Source organism: Coregonus lavaretus (genome assembly GCF_964263955.1).
Source record: "Coregonus lavaretus genome assembly, chromosome: 31".
NCBI lineage: Eukaryota > Metazoa > Chordata > Actinopteri > Salmoniformes > Salmonidae > Coregonus > Coregonus lavaretus.
In genome coordinates this window covers 20,057,630-20,072,642 of record NC_140018.1, presented here as the reverse complement: position 1 = coordinate 20,072,642, position 15,013 = coordinate 20,057,630, and the positions used below count along the sequence as shown (strand labels likewise).

At 43.3% G+C, this 15,013-nt stretch overlaps 1 protein-coding gene and 2 long non-coding RNA genes across 3 annotated transcripts in view; 1 reads left to right on the top strand and 2 right to left on the bottom strand.

Moving 5' to 3' along the window:
• rcan2 (regulator of calcineurin 2) overlaps positions 1-15,013 on the bottom strand; it is a 117,189-nt gene that overhangs the window by 71,166 nt on the left and 31,010 nt on the right. The gene's annotated exons all lie outside the window — the stretch shown is intronic.
• On the top strand, positions 2,585-4,814 carry LOC311106898. Its single transcript, XR_014610365.1, has 2 exons — positions 2,585-2,976; positions 4,013-4,814. It is a non-coding gene; the product is annotated as an uncharacterized lncRNA (long non-coding RNA).
• LOC311106899 lies at positions 4,900-6,053 on the bottom strand. Its single transcript, XR_014610366.1, has 3 exons — positions 5,897-6,053; positions 5,125-5,242; positions 4,900-5,006 (listed from the first exon to the last, which is right to left on the bottom strand). It is a non-coding gene; the product is annotated as an uncharacterized lncRNA (long non-coding RNA).

Here is a 15,013-nt window from a genome sequence, read left to right as displayed (position 1 = left end):
CAGAGTCAATGTGCGGGGGCACCGGTTAGTCGAGGTAATTGAGGTAATACACTGTTCAAAAAAATAAAGGGAACACTAAAATAACACATCCTAGATCTGAATGAATGAAATAATCTTATTAAATACTTTTTTTTTTACATAGTTGAATGTGCTGACAACAAAATCACACAAAAATGATCAATGGAAATCAAATGTATCAACCCATGGAGGTCTGGATTTGGAGTCACCCTCAAAATGAAAGTGGAAAACCACACTACAGGCTGATCCAACTTTGATGTAATGTCCTTAAAACAAGTCAAAATGAGGCTCAGTAGTGTGTGTGGCCTCCACATGCCTGTATGACCTCCCTACAACGCCTGGGCATGCTCCTGATGAGGTGGCGGATGGTCTCCTGAGGGATCTCCTCCCAGACCTGGACTAAAGCATCCGCCAACTCCTGGACAGTCTGTGGTGCAACGTGGCGTTGGTGGATGGAGCGAGACATGATGTCCCAGATGTGCTCAATTGGATTCAGGTCTGGGGAACGGGCGGGCCAGTCCATAGCATCAATGCCTTCCTCTTGCAAGAACTGCTGACACACTCCAGCCACATGAGGTCTAGCATTGTCTTGCATTAGGAGGAACCCAGGGCCAACCGCACCAGCATATGGTCTCACAAGGGGTCTGAGGATCTCATCTCGGTACCTAATGGCAGTCAGGCTACCTCTGGCGAGCACATGGAGGGCTGTGCGGCCCCCCAAAGAAATGCCACCCCACACCATGACTGACCCACCGCCAAACCGGTCATGCTGGAGGATGTTGTAGGCAGCAGAACGTTCTCCACGGCGTCTCAAGACTCTGTCACGTCTGTCACATGTGCTCAGTGTGAACCTGCTTTCATCTGTGAAGAGCACAGGGCGCCAGTGGCGAATTTGCCAATCTTGGTGTTCTCTGGCAAATGCCAAACGTCCTGCACGGTGTTGGGCTGTAAGCACAATCCCGACCTGTGGACGTTGGGCCCTCATACCACCCTCATGGAGTCTGTTTCTGACCGTTTGAGCAGACACATGCACATTTGTGGCCTGCTGGAGGTCATTTTGCAGGGCTCTGGCAGTGCTCCTCCTTGCACAAAGGCGGAGGTAGCAGTCCTGCTGCTGGGTTGTTGCCCTCCTACGGCCTCCTCCTCGTCTCCTGATGTACTGGCCTGTCTCCTGGTAGCGCCTCCATGCTCTGGACACTATGCTGACAGACACAGCAAACCTTCTTGCCACAGCTCGCATTGATGTGCCATCCTGGATGAGCTGCACTACCTGAGCCACTTATGTGGGTTGTAGACTCCGTCTCATGCTACCACTAGAGTGAAAGCACCGCCAGCATTCAAAAGTGACCAAAACATCAGCCAGGAAGCATAGGAACTGAGAAGTGGTCTGTGGTCACCACCTGCAAAACCAGTCCTTTATTGGGGGTGTCTTGCTATTTGCCTATAATTTCCACCTGTTGTCTATTCCATTTGCACAACAGCATGTGAAATTTATTGTCAATCAGTGTTGCTTCCTAGGTGGACAGTTTGATTTCACAGAAGTGTGATTGACTTGGAGTTACATTGTGTTGTTTAAGTGTTCCCTTTATTTTTTTGAGCAGTGTATGTACATGTGGGTAGAGTTAACGTGACTATGCATAGATAATAAACAGAGTAGCAGCAGCGTAAAAGAGGGGGTGGGGGGGACAATGCAAATAGTCTGGGTAGCCATGATTAGCTGTTCAGGAGTCTTATGGCTTGGGGGTAGAAGCTGTTACGAAGCCTTTTGGACCTAGACTTGGCGCTCCGGTACCACTTGCCGTGCGGTAGCAGAGAGAACAGTCTATGACTAGGGTGGCTGGAGTCTTCAACAATTTATAGGGCCTTCCTCTGACACCGCCTGGTATAGAGGTCCTGGATGTCAGGAAGCTTGGCCCCAGTGATGTACAGGGCAGTACGCACTACCCTCTGTAGTGCCTTGCGGTCGGAGGCCGAGCAATTGCCATATCAGGCGGTGATGCAACCAGTCAGGATGCTCTGGATGGTGCAGCTGTAGAACTTAAGTCGCTTCTACCTGTAGCCGGCCCTGGGTGCTGCCAATCAAGACCTGACTCTCTCTCTCTGTACTTTCTGTGTTCTATATGCCAGTTGTGTCAGGACAGTCTGTTTGTATGTTTGTGAATGGGTGCGTGTGTGCATCCATTGATGTGTGTTCGATGGGAGATATGTCGGTCTCTCTCTGGCGTCACTCTCTCTGTCCCCTGCGATGCTGTAGCTATGTGAGCATGGCAGGCAGGCGTTCATCTGTCTGTCTGCCAGTCAGTCAGAGAGTCTGTGTGTGACTCATCCATGGCACACCACTGAGCTGGGGGAATTACACACTGACTGCTGTTAGAACACAACAGCAGGCAGACAGGCAGGGACAAACAACACACAGCCTAAACACTCCCCTGACTTTGACTCCATAGCCCTGACTGTTAAAGCTGCAATATGTAACATTTTGTATTTGTTTAAAGTTAAACATCTCCAATAAGTCGCTAGTGGTCATCCAATGTGATGCAACAGTAACAACAGTGCACCCCTAGCCTGCCTGAAAACCGCAGTATTCACTTTCCCATTCGGGTCGGATTTTCCCGCCAGATTTTGTGGCGCTTACAATGAGTGATGTGTTTTCCGTCAGTGAAGAGGTGGTGTGATAGCTAGCTAGCTGAGGCCATGTCCAACACTTGGCTAATGGCTAGCGGAGATATCTAGACATGACAGACGCGAGGGGCAAACGACCTGACCCAGCAGCAACTACTCCTCCATCGAAGCCAAAAAAACAGAAACATTTGGAGAGCATACAGGCAAAAAGGGAACGCGATAGAGCCCGGGCCAAGACGAGAATAAACCTCGGATTTGCGTTCACAGTGGAGAGAACTAAGCAAGTTGAAGGGATTCAAAACCGACCCAGAATTTGTATTTTTTTCTGTTGAATAGGTAAGACAGCTAGCTAAATAAAATACTTTGCTAGATAAAGTGAAATGTTGCTATTTAGTTGTAAATATGTATGCAAGTAATATTTTGGATGACTTGTTTTGATTGTTTAAGTAATGTGTCCAAGTTAGTATTAACTAACTAGCTAATATTAGATAGTAGCTTGTTAGCAGACTGCGACATTGGTTTGTTTCATTTGAATATAAAATGTTGCTTCACTAGTTAGTCGTAACTAGCTAACAAACTTGCATAACGTTACTTGACCTTGTGTTACATTTCTGATGTATGTGGTTCGAAAACCATGCTGATATTGGCCAGCTTACTAGCTTCTTCAGTTCACACAAGTGTACTGGCACAGCATAGCCACCAAGCCCAGTTCAGATAAGACACGATGCAATGGTTTGTTTGATCTGAACCGTCTAGTTTTAGAACGTCTCATGTCGTTGGCTGGGGTATTCAAGATTTAACATGTCAAATTTAGCCAGTCTTGCGATGAGACGGATCCATTTAGCCATTCAAAGAACAGTGCACTAACATTCTGTGGTCATCTAAGCAGCTAGCTAGCAAGACAAGCAGAGAGCTAGCTACTATTTTGCTGCACATAGCTAGCTTGACTTGCTGACATTTCTGACAAGTAAAAAACTGTACCCTGTTTCTGGTGCATGTTTTTCACGACACTCGTTTGCTACAAGTGGCAACTTTGTTTCAAAGTTTCATCACTGAACTGTAAAGCAGCATCGTTACCGTGGAAATGTTCTCAACTGCACATCTCGTGATCTGAATGCCCCGTCTTTAGTCAGCTGTTGTACAACACAACATTCTAAAACTAGCTAGTTTTATCTCTGATCTAGGTCAGGGATGGTCAACACCAGTCCTCGGGGGCTTGATTGGTGACACACTTTTGCCCCCAGCCCCAGCTAACACATGACTCCAATAATCAACTAATCATGGTCTTCAGTTTAGAATGCAATTAGTTGAATCAGGTGTGATAGTTAATTCTATTAACAAAATAATCACCCAATATTATTATATCTTTCAGCTAAAGGACAAGCTACAATAGCATGTCTTGAAGATGAAGTGTCTAAGCATTGAAAACGGCAAAGGACTACATCCTGTGATCAGATGACCCAAGACCACCAACAATGGCTGAGCTGTTACAACTTCGAGGAGATGTCGTCATGCAACACAGGGTGCAGTAAGCACACCTTTGAGCTGGGAAGGACCGGACCTTTCCCTGTTGTCAGACTTGGTGGTTCCTGGGAAATGTGAAAACCTACAGAGTACTCCGAATTGTTGTTCAAAGAGGTGGGCCTACATCCAAACCTATAAATAAGGGAAGTTTGTGTGGGCAACAATAAACTTGTGAGAAAAAAAGACTTGTGCATCTTCTATATAGCATATAGTCATCATTATTGTACTTTTGGAATGGTTTTAGAATGATTTACTCAACTGTTCTCTTTTCCTGGTTATCTATGCTCTTGACGGTTAACACTTCAAATGAGCAGACCTACAGGTGGGTAGATATCCAGAAAGATAGATGGACTACTCTGGTGTAAATACAGTTCAAAACAAGTCGGTCCAATTACACAGATGAGGTCAAATAGTTTCATTAGGGAGATAAACAAGAATAAGGTAATCTCTGTAACCTTCCTCAAAATAACAAAAGCACAGTGTAAGGGAAACGTTCTGATAAAGTACTGAACTGATACCACCCAGACCAATAAAAAATTCACACAAAAAGACTTACAAAGACATCACCAAATGGAGTATAAAGTACAGTGTAGTCTTGGAAAGTGTTAACCTGTTATGTAAACATACTAATAAATACATGGAATATTGAAGTGGTGAAATGGCAGCAGTTGTGTGTTGTAAGGTGCAGGAGTCTCCCTGCAATTCATGCAGGTGTGCCAGCGAGGTTGTCCGGAGACCCTGGGATAGCTCTCCGGAACTCCATGATGTCAAAAATCACTCCATGTAGCGGACAGCTCCAACACCTCTCCCCTTTCTTCAAAGGACAGCTCTTGCAATTGAGCCTTTAATGATAAGAAAAAAAGCTACATTACATTACAGAATGCAGCCAAATGTTGTGTTATATGATTATAATGTTGTGAAACGGGTAAACAGTACCACAGGTGAAAGGCTTTTACTAACCATCTAGGCCAGCCTCTCTTCTTGCCGTCGGGCAGCCCTTTCAAGGTCTTCCTGTCCAATTATTTCTGCAGCCATGCCTGTGCCACTGGACGGTCTGTGGCTCTTCAAAATTGGAATCCTACAGAAAAAATGTACACATCCCTTATTAGGATTGTATTGTAATGTTCACTACATGGTCTTTTATGAATAACCAAAAAGGATTTTCATGCAGAAGAGAGGAGTATAACACTACTACAATCCATACACATCTTCATAGCCATAGCTCTCGAGAATCAAGGGGCCATCCCAGTAATGTTATTAGCAAGCTAGTATAGTTAGGAGTCAGAAGGGCAAAGGATTCAATGCATGCCAAAGCCAAGGTTATTTTCCATGAATGCAGAGCTACGATAGTCAAAATTGCACTTCTACAATCAATCAATCTTCATAGCAATAGCTCTCGAGAATCAAGGGGCCATCCCAGTAATGTTATCTATCTATCTATCTAGCTAGTATAGGATTCAGAGAAGGGCAAAGGACTTGCCAAAGCCAAGGTTATTTTCCATGAATGCAGAGATATAAGTCAAAATGTATTATTTTACACTGCTTTTGTACTTTTTTTACGCAAGTGTGATAACTAATGTACTCAAGCTATCGTCATATTGCTATCTTGTACCAGGCAGTGAAATTCACGGTAGCTATTATCAGCAATGTAGTTAGCTAGCTAGCTACCCTGACATTGCTAACGTTAGTGGCTGACAACGTGATTATTATAACATGTATACAAATTTTTTACCTGTTCTGAAGACTGATGCTCAAATGGAATCGTGTTATCTTCAATCTTGTCCATAACTGTTATCGAATCTGCATCCACAGTCTCACCGACTCTGTTGGGTTGTCACTAGTTACCACAGCCACAAAGTCAAAATTGGCTACACTGGGTTTCCACTAGATAACAAAGCCACAAAGTCTCAGAGCGGATGTTGATGCTACGTAATCCCAGCGGCGACTACCAATGAGAGCTGGGGTTTCTGGGATATCGTGTTCAAATCTATAAAATAAATACTGCATTCTTGCCAGAGGGGTCTCCAAAAACCCTGTACACAAATAGCTACGCAGTGCAGGTTTAAGTGCTATAAGAATAACGAGAGTGATGTCTGGGTTACTAAGCAAACACACACATACGCAGGCATGCACATGCACGTGCGCACACACACTCAGGGGCATGGTGGCAATAATGTGAATGTTTGCACACGCTGAACTTTCTCTGACATGTTCTCTAGTCTGGAAATGAATAAATTATTAGACGTTAGTGAAACTGCATACCCTGTGTGTCCTTGTGTGTGGCTATGCATGCATGCATGTGTGTGTTTGTGCGTGTGTGTGGCCATGCATGCATGTTGGTGTGTGTGTGTGCTGCCTCCCAGCGTGGCAGGGCCTGGCGTGACAGTGAGAGCGCTAAAAGAATTACAATGCACTAGTCCAATCTGCATGGCACTACTAGGGAGATATATCTGGCATCGTGGCATCATCCTGCAGAGGGTTTATTTGTCTACTTCCACTAACAGGGAATTTAATCTGGTCAGACCAGCCAGAAGACAAGTCATCACTTATGTTTATTTGCAGAGAGAGGGACAGAGAGAGTGAGCGAGACAGGGAGAGAGAGAGGGAGAGAGAGAGTGAGAGAAAATGAGAGCGAAAGAGAAAGAGAGAGAGAGAGAGAAGGAGAGATAGAGAGGGAGGGAGAGAAAGAAAGAGAGAAGAGGGAGAGAAAGAGAGAGAGAAAGAGAGAGATTAAGGAAAGAGAGCATGGGGTTCAATACTGTCTGTTCCTACCACCAGGGAGCAAAGTGATGGGAAAGTATTGTCTCCTTCAGATCTCATTACAGAGTAAAGACAGACAGACAGACAGACAGACAGACAGGAGTGTGCCCATGATGGACAGAAGCTGTACCATGACACAGAGGGTTGTCTAATTATGTAAGAAGAACATGTATTTGAGACTGGAGACAGAGACAACCATTGCTCATGACTATGCTGCTACTAAAGATTAGAGAGAGAATGGTCTGCTGATGTGGCAGGTCTCTCATTTTGACCTGCCTTTAGTTGAGAATAATCAGTCTGTAAAATGAATCAATGTAAAACAATATCAAAGTAAACCTGTAAATTTGCATTAGATCAAATATCCAGTCACATTCACCCATTGAACCCAACGTCACCTTGTTCTAGAGAGATTTACATGGTTATCAAAACATCACGCCAGGGTAAGCTTACACAAAATACAGCCCTTGTTTTAAGTGTTCCTAAAATCCCCTATGGGAAACATGAATGGTGGAAAAAATGATTGGAACCATTTCCCTGTTTGACAGCTAGGTTTTATGGGTATTATGACTCATACTGTGGTATTCTATGGGCCTCACTAAGCCCCAGGTTTAAAGCAAGTTTGCTGCAGTTTTACACATTATGCCATGGGGTGGAGAGAAGATTTTGCAAATGTATAACACATTTCAAACCATCACTATGCACACCTGGCAACCCTCCTTACGTGGCACACCTGGCAACCCTCCTTACGCACACCTGGACTCTATCACCTTCCTGATTACTCCCCATATAGAGTGCCTTCGGAAAGTATTCAGACCCCTTGACTTTTTCCACATTTTGTTATTCTAAAATGGATTAAATAACAACAATTCCTCAGCAATCTACACACAATACCCCATAATGACAAAGTGAAAACAGGTTTATAGAAATGTTTGCAAATGTATAAAAAATAAAAAACAGAAATACCTTATTTACATAAGTATTTGGGACTCGAAATTGACAACTTGATTGGAGTCCACATGTGGTCAATTCAATTGATTGGACATGATTTGGAAAGGCACACACCTGTCTATATAAGGTCCCACAGTTGACAGTGCATGTCAGAGCAAAAACCAAGCCATGAGGTTGAAGGAATTGTCCGTAGAGCTCCGAGACAGGATTGTGTCGAGGTATAGATCTGGGGAATGGTACCAAAACATTTCTGCAGCATTGAAGGTCCCCAAGAACACAGTGGCCTCCATCATTCTTAAATGGAAGAAGTTTGTAACCACCAAGACTCTTCCTAGAGCTGGCCACCCGGCCAAACTGAGCAATCGGGGGAGAAGGGCCTTGGTCAGGGAGGTGACCAACAACACGATGGTCACTCTGACAGAGCTCCAGAGTTCCTCTGTGGAGATGGGAGAACCTTCCAGAAGGACAACCATCTCTGCAGCACTCTACCAATCAGACCTTTATGGTATAGTGGACAGACAGAAGCCACTCCTTAGTAAAAGGCACATGACAGCCCGCTTGGGAGTTTGCCAAAAGGCACCTAAAGACTCTCAGACCATGAGAAACAAGATTATCTGGTTTGATAAAACCAAGATTGAACTCTTTGGCCTGAATGGCAAGAGTCACTTCTGGAGGAAACCTGGCACCATCCCTAAGGTGAAGCATGGTGGTGGCAGCATCATGCTGTGGGGATGTTTTTCAGCGGCAGGGACTGGGAGACTACTCAGGATCGAGGCAAAGATGGACGGAGCAAAGTACAGAGAGATCCTTGATGAAAACCTGCTCCAGAGCGCTCAGGACCTCAGACTGGGGCAAAGGTTCACCTTCCAACAGGACAACGACCCTAAGCACACAGCCAAGACAATGCAGGAGTGGCTTCGGGATAAGTCTCTGAATGTCCTTGTGTGGCCCAGCCAGAGCCTGGACTTGAACCCGATCGAACATTGTAGAGACCTGAAAATAGCTGTGCAGCAACGCTCCCATCCAACCTGACAGCGCTCGAGAGGATCTGCAGAGAAGAATGGGAGAAACTCCCCAAATACAGGTGTGCCAAGATTGTAGCGTCATACCCAAGAAGACTTGAAGCTGTAATCGCTGCCAAAGGTGCTTCAACAAAGTACTGAGTAAAGGGTCTGAATACTTATGTAAATTTAATATTTCAATTTTTTAATTTTTTATAAATTAGCAAACATTTCTAAAAACCTGTTTTTGCTTTGTCATTATGGGGTCTTGTGTGTAGATTGATCAGGGGAAAAAATTATGTAATCAATTTTAGAATAAGGCTGTAACGTAACAAAATGTGTAAAAAGTCAAGGGCTTTGAATCCTTTACGAAGGCACTCTGCTGTTAATTCCCATCAGGCGTTATTGACTCTGTTTCCATGTCCCGACGCTACTCCTGTTTTTGTATTGTTTATTGTTCGTGTTCTATTAAACTCTCCAACTGCACCTGCTTCCTGACTCCCAGCGTCTACTGCACCTGCTTCCTGACTCCCGGCGTCTACTGCACCTGCTTCCTGACTCCCAGCGTCTACTGCACCTGCTTCCTGACTCCCAGCGTCTACTGCACCTGCTTCCTGACTCCCAGCGTCTACTGCACCTGCTTCCTGACTCCCAGCGTCTACTGCACCTGCCTCCTGACTCCCAGCGTCTACTGCACCTGCTTCCTGACTCCCAGCGTCTACGTTACATCTACACTGATGGAAGTGGATTTAACAAGTGACATCAATAAGGGATTATAGTTTCACCTGGATTCACCTGGTCAGTCTATGTCATGGAAAGAGCAGGTCTTCATAATGTTTTGTACACTCAGTGTATTTCTCTCTATTATGCGTGGGAATACTTTGGAACAGATTTCCAAAATGTAAATCACTTGGAACTGATTTGCTGATGTTTTTACAGTCTTTTATGTGCAACAATAAAAAAAGTAAAAATGTTATTTGTTTTGCTCCGAAAATTTGGGGGGCCAAATAAAATCACCCCGCGGGCCACCAGTTGGGTAACCCTGCTCTAAAGGATTGAATGTCTGTGAAAACAGAATAGAACAACCCAACCAGGTCACAGACAGCACGAAAGAACAACAGGAATATGAACGAATAATAAGCTCCTAGCTCTCCACGAGCTGTGTCACATTCAGTACAGACTCAGGGAGACACAGCAAAGACTGACCTAAACTATAAGGTCCCACCACACACACAGAGAGAGATTTACAAAGCCTCCACATTCATACATCTTTATTAAAAGATAATCTGCTTTCTCTGAGCCTGGGCTTTCAGAGGTATTATTCTTTTTAAATTGCTTCCAATATATTTCTGAAGGCAGTTCCACCGTCAAGTTATATTTAGGAATCTTTAATACCAGCAGATCCCAGTTAAGTATTCTGGTATTAGTTAATATATCTCGATGGTTGTAGGTGGATGGAGGAGGGAAATCAGTGATGTACTTATTAAGTAATGTACTTGGAAAGTTAAGATGGAATGTCTGTATTTCCAGATGGAACAGCGGTAGACAAATAAATTAGTTAGGACAAAACTTCTGACATGAATTTTTTTTAACAACTTCACAAAACGTATTGATTTATCGAGCAGGCAGAAAGCTTTTGGATAAACACAAAATAAATAGCTCGGGGATATCAAGACTCGTAAAGCATTTGTGCGATGGGGAAAAATAAACTAGAAAAAAACGCGCAGAGGCTGCTGCCAGGAGGTTAAGAGGGCTGGGCCAATAACCGAAAGGTCGCTGGTTCGAATCCCCGTGCCGGCAAGGTGGAAAAATCTGCTGTTCTGCCCTTGAGCAAGGCAGTTAACCCCCAACAACAACTGCTCCCCGGGCGCCGATGATGTGGACGTCGATTAAGGCAGCCCCCCACACCTCTCTGATTCAGAGGTGTGGGGGGTTAAATGCGGAAGACACATTTCATGAATTTTAAACTTACATGCAAATCAAGACATCAGGCTTGTATGCAGAACTTTTCCTTTCAATGTAGAATCGTGAGGATTCTCTCTCTCTCTCTCTTTTCTCTCTCTCTGTAGAACAGGCAGAGAACCCATCCATCAGAAAGGAGATGGGGAGGAAATGCTAAATGTAAGTCTGCCAGCCCGGCCAGATGACACGCGCACCCACACATCACACAGTCTCTCTTGACAACTATATCCACATTTTGCAAGCAAAGTGGAGTTATCATATTAGCTTGATGTTAATGGTGGATCTTGATTTACCTTGTTTGGAAGTTCAAAAAAAGTGGAGCGCTTTTAAATGAGCCTGAATTAATTATATGATTTTGACCAAGTTACACTAACCAAAATGTACTCTTATTTGTGGAATGACCCTCGTAATGCTGTACCTACACTAGTAATACATTGTACTAACATTATTCTGTGAACTTTTAGTAGATACAGAGACGAATGTTGTAGGCTTATGAAATCATGTTCCTCCATGCTCCTCCATCACTCTTTCTACCTTCATTCAGCTAATCAACACTATACCCTTATAGCCAAATGACTTGAATAATGATGCTTATTTTCAGGTCCAGTGAGAACAGTGAGTGGATGTTTCCCGTCAGACTGCACCTCTCACCCTGGATGTACCTTGGCTTGGTTTAGGCCATTGTAATCTCTCGTGGATAGACTACAGTGCATTTGGAAAGTATTACTTTTTCCACATTTTGTTACGTTACAGCCTTATTCTAAAATGGATTAAAATATTTCCCCCCCACATCAATCTACACACAATACCCCATAATGACAAAGCGAAAACTGGTTTAAGCGAAAACTGGTTTTTAGAAATGTTTGCTAATTTAAAAAATCAAAAACATAAATAGCTGATTTACATGAGTATTCAGACCCTTTGCTATGAGACTCGAACTTGAGCTCAGGTGCATCCTGTTTCCATTGATCGTCCTTGAGATGTTTCTACAACTTGATTGGAGTCCACCTGTGGTAAAATCAATTGATTGGACAGGATTTGGAAAGGCACACACCTGTCTATATAAGGTCCCACAGTTGACAGTGCATGTGAGAGTAAAAACCAAGCCAAGAGATCGAAGGAATTATCCGTAGAGCTCCGAGACAGGATAGTGTTGAGGCACAGATCTGGGGAAGGGTATAAAAACAAATCTGCAGCATTGAAGGTCCCCAAGAACACAGTGGCCTCCATCATCCTTAAATGGAATACGTTTGTAACCACCAAGACTAAAGGACTCTCAGACCATGAGAAACAAGATTCTCTCGTCTGATGAAACCAAGATTGAACTCTTTGGCCTGAATGCCAAGCGTCACATCTGGAGGAAACCTGGCACCATCCCTAAGGTGAAGCATGGTGGTGGCAGTATCATGCTGTGGGGATGTTTTTCAGCGGCAGGGACTGGGAGACTAGTCCGGATCGAGGGAAAGATGAACGGAGCAAAGTACAGCGAGATCCTTGATGAAAACCTGCTCCAGAGCACTCAGGACCTCAGACTGGGGCGAAGGTTCACCTTCCAACAGGACAATGACCCTAAGCACACAGCCAAGACAACGCAGGAGTAGCTTCGGGACAAGTCTCTGAATGTCCTTGAGTGGCCCAACCAGAGCACGGACTTGAACCCGATTGAACATCTCTGATGTTCTAAGATAGTAGACAGACACCTATTTTAATCCAGTTCCAACTGGGGGGGCATGGTCATAACCAAGTTGCAAATGTTATTTGAATGATGATGTGACAATTTTCTTGAAATATTTATTGCTGACATGCAAAACATTTTGGGACTGTATCAAGAGTGGACTAATGAAAAAAACAAAAAACAAATGTTTATTCCTTTAATGTGCTGGATTGGTTTACGTTTACACAAATGTAGAAAAGAAGAATGTTGCATTTGCATACACCTACAAACAAATTATATTAAACTACAGTAGCAGTTACTTCAGTCACTTTTTTTGAGCCACTATTGGGAATGTGAAATGAACTGTTTAACTTCACATTCAGGTTTACCTGATGTACTTTGATAGTTTCTTTATGGATTTTCAGGGCTGTGATATGCTCGTTGATGTCAATAATGTCACTTGAGGATTGTTGGATTGATTGATGAATTGATTGTTATGTTAAAGTTTACAGTAGGACTATTCGGTCTGAGCTCTGATCCATCCGCTTTCTCCTTTCCATCATTTGTGTCCTTTCCATCTGCTTTCTGCATTCTAAAAACGTTTATAATTGGACATAATGACTGGCATAAAACCTGCTCCCGTCGATGCCATAGCTCCTACTCAGACCAAAGTTCTGGCAAGAGTAGGGGCAAGTGCTATGGCCAGTGCTGCTCCTCCCACTACCACTGCAGCGCCAGTTACCCCTAGCTACACCTAATGCAACTTTCTTCATCAACTCTTCTCTCTTTCTCTGTGCTTCCTCGTCCATCAAATTGGTGCAGTGTTCTTCTCCATTCATCCTCACCATGTTCTGGATCTTCTCTAGCATATTCTCTGTCACCTGAGAGTGGTCCTCCTTATCGTCATTAATGAGAGAGTGGTATCTGCCTCCACAGCTGTTGAGCAGTGTCTGAAGCTCCTTACTCTCCTCCAGAAGCTTCTTCACAGATGTTTCTCTAAGGTGATCTGCACAAGTGAATAGTATCATAGTGTAGAATGAAGCCTTCTTTCCAAAGTTCTTCTGGATCTACTTCACTGCATCCCTTTCCTCCTTTGTTTGCCTCATCCTTAGTTTAATCACCGGTAGGAATACGTGGGAGCAAGGGACTGACATCAGCAGGGCCGATTACAAGCATCATAACCGGTCAACCGCTTTATTAGAAAAAAAATGTGGAACTCAGTCGTGGTCTCTGGATAATAATTGCTTTATTTGCCTCATCCTACTTCCTTAATAGGCCTATGGTTTGTTCTATCTCTCATAAAGCTGTGATTGAGAATAGCCTAGGCCTATAGACTCCGACTTTAATTATTGTTATTTTGAAAGCGGCACATTTAGGACAACTACTTCTTAGGCTATTAGAATATTTGGGAAATAGGCTACTGTTCATAACTTGTCTTAAAGCTTTTATGATAGGCCAATTGGAGGATAGGTTATTGGCCATTTGGTTTTCAACCTCGCATGGGGCATTTTTCCGGCCCGCACAGATAATTATTTTCTTAATAAGCTTAAACTTGATTAAACTTGTCATTCGATTTTTTTATAGGTTATTGATATTGTCTCTAATATTCTCTGTCATTATTAGTCCCCTGGCTACCTTACATTTTTAGGCTATTCAAATAACTTTTTGAGATGGAACTCTGTTAGATTAATTCATTGTTTGATCGGGAGAAAGACATGCATAAAATTATGAAAGCGTAGTCTTGCCCAAAGTCATGGAGAGAGAAGGGAATATAGCCTGTTTTTAAAAACTGATAGACTGATAGACACAAGATAGTTAAGGAGTGTCCATTATGAAAATAAATGAAAAGGCTATATGGCCCATGCATCTGTTGAGAGCGAGAGAGAGAAACAATATTTTCTGACTGGACATTTTGCGCTACTTTGGTGGAATTCTCCGCTCTGTGTAGCCTACATTCCTCTCTGGCATTCTGTATATAGCATATTTATTGCTATAGCAAATAGAAATAGGCAAATTACTCAGAATGTCACTCATGTGCTGCCCTGCTGTGCGCTGTCCGACTTTCTTTACTGTGCAGCGACAGTGAAGTTCAAATAGGCTAAACCATCGTCTGTCACATCATAATGTCGTCACCATTGACGATTGTTGCCAACCCTAGTTGTGCATCAGCAGTTTTTCTCTTATGTCTCACTGATATGTCAGTCACTGACAGTCACTCAATTAGCCGTCAGCTAACAATTTTTCGATTGGTAAGTTAGTCCTTTGATTTTGTTAGTCACTCACTCAGATATCATTAACATGGCATATGTCTTGGCAAAATGTGTAGAATTGTAGGAAATTAGCTTTAAAACTGTAAAAATGTATTTCCACCCCATGGCAAAATGAGTTGCATTGCATGAAATGTGTTATAAAATTGCTAAGTTTCTCTCCGCCCCATGGCAAAATGTGTAGAATTGCAGGAAATTAACTTTAAAACAAAAGATTCTCTCCACCATCAAGAGGATGGCCACTAAAATGTTTTGCC